The following is a 14,877-nucleotide window of genomic DNA, read 5'->3' on the forward strand; positions in this document are numbered from 1 at the left end:
TCATGAATAAATAATCCCCCTATCTTCAATGCAATGGAATGATAAAATGAGAGGTTCAAGTGAAGTATCTTAGAAAATGGAAAATAAATGGGGTATCACAGCCCGTGTGACACCGCATGCTCAATAAAATAATTTGAATCCACTTGAAGAGGTGATAAATCTGATGATTACAGTAACTGCTCAGGGATACAAATACATTTAGTAAGGACGGGGTCGGAGTGGGGCAAAACCAGCAACAGATGCCCCACTCCGAAGCACAACAAACAAGCAGGTGGTTAAATAATTTGAGTCACTGTACAGCTCTGATTACACGGGCATCGTGCTCGCTACATTCGGCTTCTCTAAAGCGTCAGAGTGACGGGAAGTTTTATTTTGTGCAAGACTAGCCAAGATAGGTGTGGTGTACAGCACAGCAACACCCCCAGGGACAAATGTGGAACAAACTGCTTCCAGTGATCTTCCACACATATAAAAGGTCAAGCTAGCCCGTAATACAATCCAGCAGTAATAAAACCTTCTAGACAGCTGTGGGACAACTTAAGCCCCTTTCACACTGCCACTCCTACTCAGGTCCTGACCTGGGTGCTGCGTTAAGAGAGAAAAAATGAATGACAGCCATTCAGAAGACATAACAAACAACCACACCTGCATGAAGGCTTCACTTCTGCAAGGAAGGTTTCTGTTTATTCTGTTTAGTCATATTTTTGCTGCTTAACCCACACCATGAGCCAGATTGCAGCAGGGATGAAGAAACATTTAAAAAAAGCGAAGCAGTTGGTTTACTTGTGGTATCTTGTTTCAATAAATCAAGTGTTACTCACTGAAGTAATCAGGATTGTTACAGCCAACTTGAGTGCGCTCAAATTGGTCTGAATTCTCCCAGAACTTGATTTGATGGACAACTCCAGATGGTGAAAAAGGAAGCATTTCCATGCTTTTCTGAGTTACGCGAGTTAGGCAGGAAATACTTGCGTATTAAAAGGTGAAGACATGCATTTGCTGCAGACAGTATTACGGTCAAATTGTCAATGATTTAAAAGATAAAGCCATCTAATATTCTTTAACTAGATACTCTAGCAACTGACACTGAACTTTCTCCAGTGTGAATGTGTTACTCTGTCAGTGAAAACAAAGACCTTGGTAGGCTAACCTGAAGATAAAGCTGATTCATAGATAACCTACTGTAGTGTGAATCACTTGTGACATATGCAACCGTTGCCATCTTCACACAAACTGCAACTATGGCAACAGGCGTGAGGAGGTAATAATATTGAAATAGCGTGCATTGAGAAAAGCACGAAAAATAGGAAGCAATCTACACTGGATATGTTTTTCAAGATATATTTTTCAAGGGCATGTAATTACTGTATTCAGCAGGTAAGTGCACTTTTTATTTTATTTTTTCATTTCTTTACTGTTTTCTTTTAAATATACAGTTTAAATATTGATCAATGTGAAGTTGTCTTGAAAGAACTACTGTATACTGTATAAAGATGTTCAGTTCAATTTGGGCATTTCTTCATCATTCTGACACAGAAAAATGCCAAACCCTATTACAGTGAACAACCTGATGTAACAAACAGTTCTCCAGGTCCCAAGGGGGGTCATTAAAATGAAGTTAGAGTGTACTACATTTAGTCTGGTGTTTAGCCATGGCCAAACACTGTTTGTGACCACTGTTTTCCAGCTGCTATCTGTCTCTCTTCTCCTGGTTGTCTGCCTAGTCACATTTCATCATTCAAAAGGATAGGATGTAGCTGCACTGCAGTTTCACCATATTTTGATGGCATACTTTGCAGGCTTACTGGGCATGTACTACCTGAAAGGACACCTCCCTCGGAACAGGACAAGCTGCTCATCAAATGTCATGTCAGAACCCAGGATGTAGGGCTTCTTGAGCCTGTCAACAAACATTTCCCAGACATCACAGATTGCTGCTAGTTTATCAGTTGTCTTTTTTCCTGTTTTGTCTGTTTGTTGTCAAATCTTAGGAATCTCAAGATTCTCTTGAAAACAGGGACTCCAGGTGACCTCTGCCGAATCCTCCAAGTAGCAGAAGTCCAATGAATGCCTTCACTTCAGTAATATTTGTCTCAGTCAACTGTTTCTGGTTTTCTGGGTGGGCATCATTCCACTCTTTCAACATGTCTAGCTTCTTTATTTGTTTGATATTCAGTATTTCAGGGGAAATGATGAGCTCAGCCACCTTTACAGATGTTACTTGCCCATCTCTAGTAACAGAGTGAATGATGTCATATTCACATGTGAATAATGTTCATCACATAACACATTTTCACTCTACTGCAATGTTATGCTATTGTTTTCACTGCAGGCAAACTTTTAGATACATTTCCATTACTACCAATCATGTAATTTCTGCAAGGCTCCCTCGGCCTCTTCCACATCCTCTAGCCTATAGTGATGCTTGATTTGGAGGTGGACTATCTTGCTCTGCTTGTCCATCACCCTCATCACTAAGATTACCATGGGTCTCTTGTTCTGTACCTGAATGGTGATCCTCAGCTTCAGATGTCTCACCTGTTGTATAGGGATGTGCTTTTGGTAATTTTTTATTAATGTTTAAACGCTTTGCAATGCCAGTGTTTAAACCATATCTACACACATACACACACATACACACACACACTTTTTGCCTAAAATTATATGGTTTAAAAATTCATAATAATTTTTAAAAAGAGACGAATATCACCCACTGTACAGCGTTAATGCAAAATGGCTACAGGAAAGCGAAAGCGAGTTGTGCTTACAATTTAAAAAAGTTGGAAATACTTTCTGGAAAAGGCGATTACCAGTGATAAAATAGCACAATATTTTGAAATTTTAAAGAGCACTGTGACTGATATTAAAAAATCAGCCTCAGAGATTTAAAAGTGTGAGGTCTTTGATAGTAGGGGTGGGATTTACTGTTGCTCGAGACGAGTACTTGAGCATTACAATTTCTGAGTGCCCTAATCAAACGCCACTCTCCTCTACATTTGACGTGTAGTCATATACCTATAGGTGACTGACTACACATGAAATCATGATTGTTTTTATGGAAACCCAACAGATTTTCAGGAAATCACCTTTGTGGTTTCACTTTCAGTTTTTGGGAAACTGTTTTTTTAGTTTCACTTTCAGTTTTTGGGAAACTGGTTTTTTAGTTTCACTTTCAGTTTTTGGGAAATATCCATGAATAGCGAACTATTTGTCAGCAAAATACAAGGCGGAGAAATCCGCAAATCTTGGACCCAATAAAAATTAATTCATAAAAAGTTAGAATTTTTATCCACAATCAAAACTTTCTATCAGAGTATTGTAGACATAGTTTCTTATAAAGTCCTAGGAGTAAATTATTTATTAGAAATGAAAAAAAACTATGGCAGCATAAAACGTACTGCTGGGGTACAAAAGGACCCCAAGTGCCGTGATTTGGGTGAAACACAGCTCCTTTTTTAACTGTTACAAATAAGCTCATTATATGTTACTGCATCACTTATACCAATGTACTATATAATTAGACACAATGTAGAAATAATAAAATAATGTATTAGTAGTCGTTAAACTTTATTTATTAATTTCCTGGTACCTCCATTGTCTACGAGGTTGGTTGTAAGTGGCAAATCACGTCTGAGTACAATTGCCGCTCGTGTGATATCCATAAGACTATATAAAAGAGTGTCACCAAGGGAAGGAAGGTGCAATCAGACAGTGTCTCTGCAGATTAATGGCAGATTCTCAGTTCTTTTTCCAGGATCCTTCATGGAGATAACAAAAGCAGCCAATATTGTAGGAAGAAGTAATGTTGTTAGCTATTCATAATGTACGTTAAAATGTGTGTGTGTGTGTGATTAGAAACTACAGCCAAGCTCTGAAATAAACCTCTTATGAAAATGGGTTCAAATGGACCCCTATATTAATAAAACAGGAGTTTATTACATGCAGCTGTTGTGCTCTATGGTCTGAAGAAGGCATCTCCAAAAATAATAAAAATATATTAATTTTCAGTTACATGAACTAATGTTAAAAACTGTAACGGGGTGATTCAGAGAGTGAAGACTACCAAATCACAGATGTACTTAATCAATATGTTGCACAAGTATACCAAGGTTAACAGAATGTACACAAACATCATTACCAGAGTTTATTATAGAGTATAATGAAGTATTAAGGGAGCTAACAGGACTTAAAATAAACAAATCCTGAGGGCCCGACAGAATCTGTCCAGGAGTCCTTAGGGAAACTAGAGAACATATTTTTTAAACCAATATGTTATATATTCAATACATCTATAAACAATGGCGCCAACCATTGGACTGGAAAATGAGCAATGTTGTTCCTATATTTAAAAACAGAAACAAATTTGACCCTGGGAACTACACACCTATAAGTTTAACATCAATCATATGTAATATCATGGAAACTATAAGGAGGACCAAAATGGGGGAATATTGTAACAACATTATAGAAGTCAGCCAACATGGCTTTAAGAAGGGTAGATCTTGTTTAACTAATTTATTAGATTTCTGTTCTGTATCTGTATTTATTAGACTGTATTTACAGTATAATTGTAAATCTCGAAAACCTGCTCACTTCTAAATCTTTTGTAGTCACCTTTGTATTACTTTAGTATAAATACATGTTAATTTGGATTCATATGTTGTTTTTTTTCTGACTTTATGTGAACGAAAAGACACACATTTGCCAATTTTCCCATTGGAAATACTGATATTTTGAAATATTACTGTCCTGGTCACAAAAGCTAAGTTTGTGGGGAATAATAGCCATGTTCTATACTTTTGAGGCATAAGCAATTAGAAAATAACACTTACTACCCAGGAACAAAAAAAACAAAAAAAAAATTGTTACACAGTGTAATTAGAGGCCAGGAATCAAAATGGAGTAACATAACAAGTGGGGTACCATAGGGATCAGTATTGGTACCATTGCTATTCTTAATCTATAAAAAATGATTTGGACCAAGACATAATCAGTAAACTATGCAAATTTGCAGATGATTCAAAACCGGGAAGCAACTTGTAACAACATAAAGAGATTTAAACAAGATTGAAGCTTGGGCTGACACATGGCAGATGAAATTTAATGTGAATAAAATGTAAAGTCTTACACATAGGTAACAGAAACATTAGAGGCAAGTACATGAATAGTAACAAAATAGAGGAGGCTATGCATGAAAAGGACTTGGGGGTAGTAGTGGATGAATCTCCTAAGCCAACTAGACAGTGCAGAGAAGCTATAAAAAAAAGGAAATTGAATGTTAAGTTATATAGCCAGGACAGCTGAATTTAAATCAAGAGAAGTTATAGGGCCTATTAAAATTATACAATGTACTGGTACAACCACACCTAGAATATTGTGTCCAGTTCTGGTCCCCATATCATAAAAAAGACATTGCGGCATTAGAGAGAGTACAGAGGAGAGCAACAGGATTAATTCCAGGATTGAATTGTATGTCATATGAAGACTGAAAGAGCTGAATCTGTAGAGCCTAGAAAGGAGGAGAGCCAGATGTGACTTAATAGACGTATTTAAAAGTGTCAAGGTGTTTAACAAAGGAACTGCTGAGAATTATTTTTCACAGGTCACAGAGAGCAGAACCAGGGGCCATAGATGAAAGCTGAAGGGCATTCAGAACCGAGGGGAGAAGGAGCGTTTTCACAGAAAGGGTACTGAACCATTGTAACAGGCTGCCAGACAGAGCTGTTGAAGCAGAGACTATCGGATCCTTCAAGAACAGACTGGAGGCTGTATTAACATTACTGTGTAACCCTCTCTGTGACCATAATGAGACCTTCAGCTAGATGTATGGAGGAAGGCGGTCCGCTTAGCCACGGATTCACAGAGGTTTCCATATAATTAAATGGTTAGGGTTTTTTGGTTTTCCTCGCCACGCTTGTATTAAGTGAGCGACACTGTCCCACAGATTAATGGCAGATTCTCAGTTGTTTTTCCAGGATCCTTCATGGAGATAACAAAAGCGGCCAATATTGTAGGAAGAAGTAATGCTGTTACCTATTCATAATGTACGTTAAGCATGTGTGTGTGTGTGATTAGAAACTACAGCCAAGCTCTGAAATAAACCTCTTATGAAAATGGGTTCAAATGGACCCCTATATTAATAACATATTAACAACATAGGTGGTAATGCTTTAAGACTGTGGGCCTGTTCCAATCCTCAATCTTACATTAATAAGGATACTTGGTTTTGTTTTGATTGGTCCACTTAATGAAAATGGACGTTTGCTACATCAACAACAGCATGCCTATCACTGTCTGTCAGAATACACTGAATTTAATTAACAAAAAATCTTGGGCTTTCAAGTTCAGTAGTCCTATATTGAAGAATTATCAAACTTTAAAATAAATAAATAAATAATAATAATCTTTTTTTTATATAGCGCCTTTCATAGTGGCCCACCATCACAAAGTGCTTTACAGAGGTAGGCTGTGAACTGTGCATTATACGGAGTCACTTACAATAGGACATTGATTTAACATCTGATCCGCAGGATGGAGCACAAGGAGTGTAGGTGACTTGCTCAGGGTCACACAGTGAGTCAGTCAGTGGCAAAGGCGGGATTTAAACCGATGACATTCTGTTTACAAGCCCTGGACTTTAAACACTGGACGACACTGCCTCAAAATGGAATGCCCCAGTAAGTACAGAGCAGCAAATAGTTCCAGACGTCACTGGCCACATCTTGGCTGCTGTCACATCAGATTTATGAGCCAAGGGTTAGAAGGCTGTATTGCCTCAAGGCGTCTGCATAAGGAAGCTAGTTCATTTTAGTGTAATGCAGAACCATCAATTACATGTTGCCCTCAATAGAGTATTTAACAAAACAAAAATCTGGCAGGATAAACCAAACCAAAAATAAAATCTGCAAAGGTCAAACAAGTAACAATGGTAGTTTTCTAGTTGACTTTTCAGCTTCTAGCTATAGTAGCAGATGGAGGTGGCGTTGGGTTGAAAATGAACATGAATTAAAGGAAAGGAAGGCAACTTGGCAACACTGTCAAACCAGTAATAAAGACCAACTGTATAACAGGATATGATGTCAACAGTGACCACTTTGGTGAAACAAATATTAGATATGTCCAGTATTAAAATATTTGTGTTCAAAGACCAACTACCAAGTCTACTGGAGGCTGTGTGGTCCAGTGGTTAAAGAAAAAGGTGTGTAATGAGAAGGTCCCTGGTTCAAATCCTGGCTCAAACTGACTGTCATTTAACCTCCTTGTTGTTGTAAGTGACTCTGCATCATCATGCATAGCTCACACACCCTAGTCTCTGTAACTTGCCTGCTAAACAAACAAATAATGAAAATAAACTTGTCACAAGTTCACATATTTCTCTCCATTACAGCACCCTGCCATACTCATTTCCTGAATGTAGGACTGCAAGCATTTTAATAGCAACAACAGAATTATACATGGATTTGTAAGGTTAATAAACTTGACTATGTAACAATGTAAGCAAATACGTTTTTATGAGTTTTCAAGGTTTCAATGGAAAATCCTTTTTTGCCTATTTTAGGCATATGTGATTGTTTCAACTGTTGTTAAGCTGCTGGTTTGCAAGCAACTGAAACTGTCTTTTCGCAATGAGAGCTGTGTTCGATAATTCTATTAAGAATCGCTGTGTATGATAATTTTATTAAGAAGCTCATATAATGTAGATTTTCAGAACAGTCATCTTGGGAGCGCTCTATCAATGCAGATTTCAGCATACTGCAGTAAAGGATAATGGATTAATGAAATTACAGGGACCGAAATAACTGATGGCACCGGCTGCAATTGCCGAAGTGCCCAAGCTGCTTGCCACAATGCCTCCCAAATTTAAAACAAAAACTGACGGTAAAAGTTGCCTGTAAACCCCCCAGACATTGCTGCCGGTGTCCCTCAGCACCAGCACAACAGATACAAACACAAACTTGCTCCGCGTCAACTGGCCCGTTCTGTCACAATTTAATTTAATTCTGTCTAATCTCATCCTGCGATAAAACTAGTAAATTATAATAATTTATTATTGTTGCCATTCTTTTTACTGTGCACCTCCCGGCACTAAGCCATGAGAAAGACGTACTGTATTATTGGGCAAACAGAGGGAGGAACACTGTTAGACTGAGCTCAGTATGACCGCGCTCCCAGGATTTTCCAATCACACGTATTCACTGGCAGTGTCACTGTAAATTTTGGTCTGTGAACCCTGTGCCAACTCCAAAAACATTTAAAGAGGAAGAAGAGCTGTCTAAATCAGCAGCGAAGTGTTCTAGTATTTACTTAATGTTCAGGTAAACAATGGGTGCACAACAATTCGTCCCCGGCAATAATAGTAATATTAATGTCAATTTACAGTTGTCAAGTATTGCAGAAAGGATGGGATTAGACAAAATGAAATTGAACTCTGACAGAACAGGCTAAAAATTGCAATACCTTAAATTGCAACTCGGAAAATTCACATTCTAACCCCTTTCAACTCTCAGCGTGTATAAATTGCTAATTTATATAGACATTTCAATGACCGTTGCTGTTTTGTAATTCGGTGTTATTACCACAAAACACCAACACTTAAAAATAGCACACAATAAGCAGATCACTAGTTTTGCTCAAATTCTTACACCCCAAAAAATAAATAAATAACTGCGCAAGTAGCTGTGACATGGTTCAAGTAGCAGCTCCCTGCATTATAAGGAAAGAAGTAGGAGAGATTACATAGTGAACAAAACACAATCGTCAGAAGTGTATCGACTTCTATTTTCACTTTTTTTTTTTTTTTTTTTTTTTTTTTTTTTTTTTTTTTAACACATATTTTTTGAAGCAATCACACAGGGCGAGAAAATCAATGCACAGGCGGAGGGCGCAGGTAAGCAATCACACAGGGCGAGAAAATCAATGCACAGGCGGAGGGCAGACGCGAACCCGGGTCCTCTCACCCTAAAGCATGGCTCCGATACCTCTATACAGGAGAGCCGGCTCCTTTGTAAGGAGCGTGTATCGGGATTATGTCTTTGTATGCAACTACGTCACCTAGGAGCCCGACTGACCCCACTCGTGCACTGCAATATTCACTACCTTACGTAGTTCTGCTTTTTAACTAGTAAAACGTGCGCTTTCACGAAGGGGTTACAATGCGTATGCTTAAAAACAACATACTTTTTTGTTTGTTTGTTTGTTTGTTTTTTTCCTGAATCGAGTTTCTAGCAATGCAGCACAACAAAAGTGCCAATCCTTTGCAACTGCATATTTCAAGAACTGTGAAACTACATAGTCTCAAATGTCAACATCCAGCTGTTCATCATTGTGCTGCAGGGCACTCTCCATTGCCTGACGAAGTTGCTATTTCTAGTTTTTTTTTTTTCAAAGCCGCACTGTTTGTACAGGTTTTGTAACAGTGGTTAGCAAACTACACTGCAGACTCATTTGACCACCATCGTTATTGAACTCCAGCCATGGGTAAATCGTACAGTTTTACTGAAAATCTTTTTTAACTTTCCCTTCATTGCCATTGCTTAGTGCTGTTGTAGCACTAAGGCTGAATCTAAGCCTCTAATCTATGTATTAGTTAGTGGTGTGTGACTAAGTTGATTATTTATTTTTTGTAAAATTATCCATTGTATTTTTTCATTATGAAAGTTTATGTTTTTTTAAATTTTATTTTTTTATATCATTTGATTTTTGCAATGGAGAAGTGACCTATATTTTATTTTTTGTAACAATTAGTATGTGAATCACTCAGAAAAACATGATTTGTGTATTTTTTTAAATTACTATTTCATCAACATATAGGCTCTCCAGTATTTTTTTTTTTTTTTTGTTGTTGTTTTATGAAAGGAGTATGAAATCGCCTTGGTGCTCTGGGGTTGGATTTATGTTTTGCCTTTTTTGCCCCCTGGAACTGCCTTGGTGCCCTGAATTTTCACACCCAGTGAAGGCAATATTGCCTTGCCCTTTATGACCTTAACTTCATGCCCTGAAATTACAGGATCCCCTGTAACACCAACAAACATAAGCACTTTTTCAGAGTTCCTCACCCAGCAATTAAAAACTATTAAAAACAGTTAAACTCCTTGTTTTCTCAATCTTTTTATATCTTCCTTTTTGTGAAGTGGTACTGCCAAGTTACTATACATATTGTTACAGGAACAAAAAAAAAAAAAAAAAGCCCAAGACTTGTGGAAAGTAACTGAAAATAATAATTTCATACAGTATGAAAAGCAGAGTAACATGAGTTTAAAAAGTGATTTATGATAATGCATCTGTTAATTGATAAATGCACATTTAATTATCGTCCAAGCTTAATAGTATAATAAAGCCCTTCCCTTTTCTTCCCTTGGGTGGTGCATTATAGAAGCTGGTGTCCAACCAAGCTAAGGAGGTACAAGAGGCTTTAAGTAATAATTGTTTTAGGGTTACCAAACTTATCCTTTTAAAGAAACTGCTGCTTTCTATAAAATCAGCTACTACAGAGCTCAGGGTTAAAAATTCATAGCAATGTAAATACAAGGATAGTTAATAAATTACCAAACGAAACAAGTACAGATAATATGAAATACCTTACAGTGTTGCTTTTCTTCAAAATACATAAATAAATAAAAATAATTATGCTCTGGAACTGAATATTGCAGAGGTGGCCAACCCTGGTCCTGGAATCCAGCAGGTTTAATATGTAACCCTTCATCATCAATTTATAAAGACTTTGAACAATTTAACTTTGACTAGTTAAGCACTGTTTTTTTTTTTTTTTTTTTTTTTTCAATTTACGTAGTCATTTGTTCAATTAAGTAATGTAGAGATAATTTGGAATAAAAGCTGATCATGCACCAAAGCTGTCAACTTCTGATTTAACTGAGCAAATGGACTTGCTAAATTGATCAACAATTTACATTTTCCAGAAATTACAGAAATTGATCATTTAAGGGTTACCTATAAAACCTGCTGGATTTGTGGCTCTCCGGGATCAGGGTTGACCACCCATGGAATATTGTTTCAAGGTATTGATCTTCTTCTCTATACCAGGGGTCTTCAATCCTGGTCCTGGGGGGCTGGTGTCCCCCCTGGTTTTTGTTCCAACTGTACCCTAAATTACTTAATTGGATAAATTAAGCTTCTAATAAGCACTTAATTGGTTTCATTAAGTAATTAGAGTACAGTGGGAACAAAAGCCAGGAGGGACACCGGCCCTCCAGGACCAGGATTGGAGACCCCTGTTCTAAACCAGTGATACTCAACTCTGGCTTTTGAGATCAATTCCAGTCCTGGTCTTTATTCCAGCCAGGTCCCAAATTATTTAATTGGTTCAGCTTCAAATTAACTACATTAGAAACTGTTTGGAGTAAAAACCTGGACTGGATGAGATCTCAAGGGCCACAGTTGAGTACCACTGATCTAAACTACTGCTGCTAATGAGTTCAAAAAGATTCCTTTCCAGTTGTTATCAGTTTTCAAACACAGCAGACTGACCACTGCTAATGTTGCTTATCTCATTTTCGTTAATGAAGACCAAACACAAATGTATGTGTGGCAGGGCAGAAGCCTCGTTGCTGTAAACAGTGTGTGTGTGTAGGAATGTAAGGTTGGCAGGGATGGGGTTAAATCTCTCCCTGCCAGCAATCACAGGTGTGGCCATTCCCCATCACACACTAGTATCGGCAGCAGGGCTTTTGCCTTGCCATAGCATGCTTATATTCTAAACATCTAGTTGTTTTGATAACACTACCTGGATAGTTTGTTTCTAAAAGCATTAATATTCTTTAATTCTGAATTAGCTGGAAAATATAAGTACTATTTGAAAAATATTACAGTATATTCTCATTGGAGTAAAGTAGAATGCATGTTTTGTTTTTTTTTCCTGACAATTATTAATTGTTTTCCTTTGCAGGGTCTCTTTTTGATACAGTCCTTTATAATCAATCAATCTTTATTTTATATAGCGCCTTTCATAGTGGAACATCATCACGAAGCGTTTTACAAGATGCAATAAATACAAGAAAATCCATAATACTTCAAATAGAGAAATGCATAATACCTGATATACAGTGGAAAGTACATAATACATGATATTAGCATAATAATACAGTCATTTATAAATTCTGTTATATGAAGGAATATGAAGACAGTATTTACCACAGAAGCCATTTTACGCTATGTGTTTGAATATTTGTCCTAGCACAACTACTATATAAAAGTAGCAAAGAAAGTGCAGAATCATTCACTACCTTGTGAAAAAGAGTCACCATCTAGTTTGGACAAGACATTTTTAATGATACACACTGTGAAATGTTGACCATGACTACAACTCCCCGGATTCTTGCAGCTTAAATATTTGTGAACCTTTGTAAATTAATGCAATAAAATCCCCTTTTCAGATGTGTTTACTGCAAGTAAAACAACCATAGAAATAAACAAGCTGTTATTGACTCTCTACTTAAATCAATAAAAAAAAAGGACAAAATACTGGTGCATTAGCCACCCACTAGTGGTGTGCACAGTCACACATGCACTTCAAAGCATCTTCGAACAACCAGTTGTACAATAGTACAAATGGGCAGTGTGTGTGTCTGTACACACACATTGCATCGTGGTATTTTAAGAACCACAGCAGCTCAAAAACGACTGGTGCTCAAAGGGTTAAGTTAAGAAACGTTGTGTCGAATCGTCCCCTCCCCCCTCTTAAATCTACATTCACTCACTGCACTGGACTAAGTACGGCATAAAAAGGAATCGGACACGTATCTGTATGTTAAAAATACAGATACAATATCCGGCAATGTGCTTATATTTATTTGCAGTCCAACATGGTTAATACAAAAAACGCTCCCTCGCAGACTGGGGAGGGGCAAGCAATACATCTAGAACCTTCGCCGAGCGCACCCACACCCTTTCATTAAAAAAAAGCATTTTGGAATTTAGAGATGCGACATTTATCAATGAACATACGATGTAGACTTTAATAACGGCTAGAAAGCATGTTATAAACTGCATTAAATGTGCATGCAATACACAAACAGTAGCCTATTCAAATTGTAATACTTTTCTGTTTTTCACTGCTTTCCAATATTGTAAGTGTACGGCACACACAAAACAAATAAAATAAAGATTAGCTATTTAAAACATAATAGATTAGATACTAGACAAACTGCAATCAAATATGATTTAGCAGTCAAGCACATATCTGTAGTAAACAAAACGATTTAATCCGAGTAAATGAACGTTTGCTTATGGTAAGAGTAAGTATCAAACAGCATTTATTTACTATGGATGAGGGTAATGTATTAATAAACCATATTAATCCTGCTATGCGGCGCACTGCACTACGTCAGCACATGGATATACACAACATTGTGAATACATGTTATGATCAGTTGATGCCTTATACATGTTTACACTGATGTTCTCTGTAATAAACTATTATATGGTTCAAGTGTAAAAAGCTACAAGACAACCCATATTAATCACATGTAAATTTTTAATTTTTTTTAAGTTCTCAACTTCCGCCTTATGTTACTACACGAACATTATACGAACTTACCAATATCTGCAGCGGTTCCACGTTCTCTTCTGTACGACAAAAAACAGTACAGGGAACTGAAATAGTTTTCTCCTCCGTAAATAACTCTTTCAATTTTGACCATGCACCGGAACGTTGTAATATTTTTTTTCAGCAGCAAGAACAGAAGACGATATGCTTAAACTTGAAATCGTGATAGAATAGCAAAATTATCAATCAATGATTCTGATCGCAGTTCGCACTACTGCCTGTGTCATCTGGCACTGATTTCTAAAGCTCTGTTGAGATTTTGGTACTTAACATCTCCTTCTGTTTCGGTTTTGCACGTAGCGCACACAACCAGGTCACTCCTACTTGCCGGTTCGTTATCGAGGGCAGAAAGGCAGGCATAAGCGGGAGACAGAGGAAAGAGTTAGTGAGACATGGGAAGGAGGGATGGAGGGACGGAGGGAGGGAGGAGGGGAGTTTAACGTCATCGCTCAGGAATGAAAAATCCACATTCGGTAGTACCCTGTGTAGTGGTAAGGTTTCACATCGCCCTCCCGCATCAAATTAGTGCTGAAGTGCATCACAACCGTGCGCAAGTGTACCCTAAAATAGAGCTTAGTATATGTTAACTGCAACCTTCCACAGTTTAGTCAAACGGTAAAAACAGAAAATAAGCCTCTTCAAAAAATGAAGGAATAGCGTGCAGTCCCAGAGACGAGTGGGATTTTGCCTGTTTTTTGTGCATGTGAAATGTGACACGGACTTATATTTAAGTAATTAAATTATTAGTATTAAAATATATGGGAGACCACCACTGGTCTTACTTGTGCATGTACATAATAAGGCTTTAATTCGATCAAGGAATTCTGGTAACTGGATAAGCTATTAATGTAAACCCCAGATCACATTCTGAGTTATAATGGGATAATGAGTGTCAAGTAGGACCACCTTTTCAAAATGTAAAATAAAAACAGGACAACTGGCATTTCCTATGTTGGGGTATATTTACATCATCATCATCATCATCATCATCATCATCATCATCATCATCATCATCATCATCATAATAATAAAATTACTGTTTCCCCGAACTGCGAGCGAGTGTAAGACATTGTAAAATAATGCGGCAGGGTCGGCTGATGTGCTATGGTTTGATTGTGGTGTTAAACTGTAACATTGCACTGTGTCTAGGAATTCAGCACAAATGCTGTTCCAAAGGCATTAAACCCGGGACCCGGACTTGATCTGTACATTTTGTGACTGACCCACTTCACCCCTAGTGTCATTTTTCCATACCTAATAATATGTAAATGTATTATTATTATTATTATTATTATTATTATTATTATTATTATTAT

At 37.3% G+C, this 14,877-nt stretch overlaps 1 protein-coding gene across 2 annotated transcripts in view; it reads right to left on the bottom strand.

The window, feature by feature from the left end:
- Positions 1-13,942, bottom strand: part of LOC121331113 (RING finger protein 24) — a 44,130-nt gene extending 30,188 nt beyond the window's left edge. Inside the window, exon 1 of one of the 2 annotated variants that reach the window (XM_041278321.1) lies at positions 13,553-13,942. The gene's annotated coding sequence lies outside the window, so the exon portion shown is untranslated. The remainder of the gene's footprint in view (positions 1-13,552) is intronic. The other variant, XM_041278329.1, reaches the window with a different exon arrangement.
- Positions 13,943-14,877: the final 935 nt, after the last annotated feature.

This window comes from Polyodon spathula, chromosome 2 (assembly GCF_017654505.1).
Source record: "Polyodon spathula isolate WHYD16114869_AA chromosome 2, ASM1765450v1, whole genome shotgun sequence".
NCBI classification, from domain to species: Eukaryota; Metazoa; Chordata; class Actinopteri; order Acipenseriformes; family Polyodontidae; genus Polyodon; species Polyodon spathula.